This window comes from Nannospalax galili, unplaced genomic scaffold (assembly GCF_000622305.1).
Source record: "Nannospalax galili isolate Female #2095 unplaced genomic scaffold, S.galili_v1.0 scaffold311, whole genome shotgun sequence".
NCBI lineage: Eukaryota > Metazoa > Chordata > Mammalia > Rodentia > Spalacidae > Nannospalax > Nannospalax galili.
In genome coordinates, this window is record NW_008330298.1 from 4,226,942 (window position 1) to 4,230,645 (window position 3,704).

The following is a 3,704-nucleotide window of genomic DNA, read 5'->3' on the forward strand; positions in this document are numbered from 1 at the left end:
CCTCTCCCCCCCCCCCCCCCCCCCCGTTGGCTCCCTGTTACTGGTGAACCAAAACCCAAGAGGGACACTCCCCTCCTCAAAAGGATAGGAATCTAGATAGAGAGAGAGAGAGAGAGAGAGAGAGAGAGAGAGAGAGAATGCTGAAAAGCCTGCCCACAAAGGAGCCCCATTAGACGTGGGAGAGGAAGAAGCCTCAGACACCCAAACCAGGAGAAACTGAGGGAGAGACAGAAGACAAATAGAAGGAAGCAAGGTAGGAGAAGGAGCTAAGGGCCCTCATCCAGAGGCCAGGCCTAGAAGGGGACAGGCAGGGAAAGGAAGTGACCACAAGTAGAGCCTTTCTGACCCTTGATTCCCTCTCACAGAGCTCTTTATGTAACCTGTTCACCTTGACAAGGACGCCATGAAATGTGTCTCCAGTGCCAATTGTGGTACCTACATCCCATCCATTAAATAATTCCAGGACAGAGGGGAAAAGTAGCACAAATGAGGCAGCAGCAGGGTCAGCCATGAAGAGCCAAGTATTCAGGAGGTGCCTGCTGTGTGCCATCATTGTTCTGCAGACCCAAGAATGAGTTAAAGAGCCTGTCACAGGTCAAGGACCAGTACAGATGACAGTGGCAAGGAAGAAGCAGCTGGGATTTCTAAGACCTCCCTGGAGCACTAGGGCTGCAGCTGGGCCCTGGACTGGTATAGCAGCAACAATGAAACTGGGGCTAAATTTGAGGAACTGCTATAGGTTGGGGCCTCAACAGGATGGGGGCGGGGGAATCAGAAGTGACTGGCTGCTTCCCTACTAGGCCTCCAGTAGGGAGCCAGTCTTTCCTGGCAAAGACTGGAGTGTGGTACACAAAGAGCCCCAGGCCAAACTCTGATATTGGCATAGAGTTTGGCTGGGTGCTGCCTCCAGAAGGGTGGAGCTAAAGGCCATAGTGGGGTAAATGGGGCTCCCCAGGAGTCCTGCCTACCCCTTCCCCCATCACATTCATCCCATATACTGCCTCACAACTCTGCGGACCCTTCAGCACAGACTCCTCTGTGTCTTATGGATGTGTTCCACTCAGCTGCCTGTCCCTAGAGGTTACCATAACCTCAATAAGGTCTCTTACTCCACAACACTGGACCTCCCAGCTTGGGGACCAAGTGTGCAATTCAAATCTCCTGCAACGGCTTGGTTCCTCTCACAGTTAGTTACCTGCTGTTTGCCTCTGCAAGGGGCTTGCTTTTGGGGCCTGAGACCTTCTGATTGTCATGGTGTGTGGGGTACCATGTGCTTCGGAGCTGCTATGTGAGCAAGTATTTGTATGTACTAGTATATGTGCTGGTATGTTTTGTCAGTCTGTGCCTGTGCGTACATCTGTGTGTCAATGGGCAAGTGTTGGCTTATGCTTATTCCTGTGTGTGTACATTTGTTAGTGTGCTGATTTGTTGGTGTATACCTGCTAATATGCACTAGGGGGAGAGGTGGGTTTGACAGTATGTATGCATGTTAATATAATTGTTAGTGTGCTTCTGTGTCAACATGTACTTTGTTTTGTTTTGCTTGAGACAGGGTCTTACTGTATATATGCCCAGGATGGACTTGAACTAGCAATCTTGCCTCAGCTTCCTGAGTGCTGGGATTACAGATGTATGCCACTATGCCTAGCCTTAATGTGGGCATTGGGTGAGCATTGTTATGTGTTAATATGTGTGTGCGAGTGTGCAGACAGGCTTTAGCCTGCTATATTCTGGGCTTTTCATGTCTTGCCTTACCCCACTCACCACAATGAGGGGTCACACATCTGTATGATGTGAATTAGAATGCTCGCTTCAACAGAGGTTTAGAAACTCCTTGAGTCTGTGCCTCTCCAGTCTTGGGTCTTAGTCACCTTCTTAGGCACACGGGAGACAAAAGGGCTGAAGAGAGATGTCATAAGTGGTTAGTTGGTGAGGTTTGTTCCTTGACTCTTTTAGAAGGGTCAAAAAGATCCCTTTCATGATAGAAGAAACCTTCAGAGAAAAAGGGGGTCAGGGGAGACACTGAGAATGTAGCTCAGTTGGTAGAGCACTTGCCCAGCGTTCAGGAAGCCCTGGGTTCAATTCCCAGCACCATATAAATCAGGTATGGCATGGCATCATGCTTGTGTTCCCAGCACTTCAGAGGCAAAAGCAGGAGGATTGCAAGTTCAAGGTCATCCTGGCTTCGAGGCAAGTTAGAGACCAGCCTGGGGTATAAGACAGTCTGTCCCAATTGAAAAAAAATAGAGGGCGTGTGTATGTATGTGTTTCCCTTTATAAAGAGGAATTTTGTACCTCTTAGGTGCTACCATGAACATGCGTGCATATATGATGCATCCTTGTGGCATCCAGGCCACCAAGGTCCAGCACAGTGTCTGGCAGGTGCTCAGTCAACGTTTACTGAGTGAAGGAATTAACAGAAGCTTGTAAATGAGGTGTTTTCATCTTTCCACTGTCCTTAAGGAGTCAGAGCAAGCCACAATTTCCTTTGGGTCAGCAGGTGACAATCATTACCACATTAGTGTCTGTGAAGCCAGAGTCTTGGGAGAGGAAATGGCTCCCGCTAGACAGGACTGGGTCCTAACTTGAGCCAGCATTTAGAGCCAAGATTTACAGAGGTCACTGTAACTGCTGAGGTAGGGGGTGTTAAAGCCAGACGGGATGGGGTGGGGCACAATAGTGAACTGTAGCCAAAAGCTCAGGAAAAGCCTTTGTCCTGAAACTGAGGCTTTTTGAAAGGAGAAACTGAAGGGCAATGGAATTAGTCTCAAAAACAGAAACGCTGTGAACAATCTAAGATCAGAAACTTAGAGAGGAGGAAGTAAAAGCTAAGTGATCCAGACAGCATCAACTGTATCTGAATCTCAGTTCAAAGGCTGAGACAAGATGAACCAAGGATTCCTTTGTGCATTAGTATCTGCTGCTCCTGGTTTTGTGTTAGTTTAGTCCAAGTGGCTCTCAAAATGTGGTCTTTGTCCAGTAGCCTCAATGATACCTGGTAAGTTATATAAGAAATACATTTCTAGGCTAGGGATGTAGCTTAGTTATTAAAGTGCTTGCCTAGCATGCATGAAGCCCTGGGTTCTATTCCTAGCACAGCATAAAGCAGGCATGGTGGGGCATGCTTGTAAATTCCAGCACCTGAGAAGTAGAGGCAGGAGGATGAGAAGGTCAAGGCCATCCTCTACTACATAGCAAGTTTGAGGTCAGCCTGAGATACATGTGACACTGTTTCAAAAAAGGGAAGAAAATGAGAAGGGGGAGTGGAAGGGGCAGGACAAGGGAGGGAAGGGGAGGGGAGGAGAAGAGAGGAAGGGAGGAGAGGGGAGCAGAAGGGAGAGGAAGGGAGGGGAGGGGAGGGGAGGGGAAGAGAAGGGAGGGGAGGGGAGAGGAGAGGAGAGAAAAAGCAAAGCAACTTCTTAGCTTCCCTACCCATCTCCTCAAGAAAAATCTCTGGGACCTAGGAAGGTATGTTCTAACTAATCCTCCAGGAGGTTCTGATTTATTCTCAGCTTTGAGAATCACTGTTTATCTGAAAATCTAGCCATAGTTGAGTAAGACACAAAACCAGCAAAGGGCTTTTAAATTCTTATTTATTTTTATTTTATGTGCATGTTTTCATTTATTTTTATGTTGTACCCATGAATGTTTTGCCTGCATGTATGTAAGTGCACTAATTGCATGCAATGCGCATGGGGAGCAGA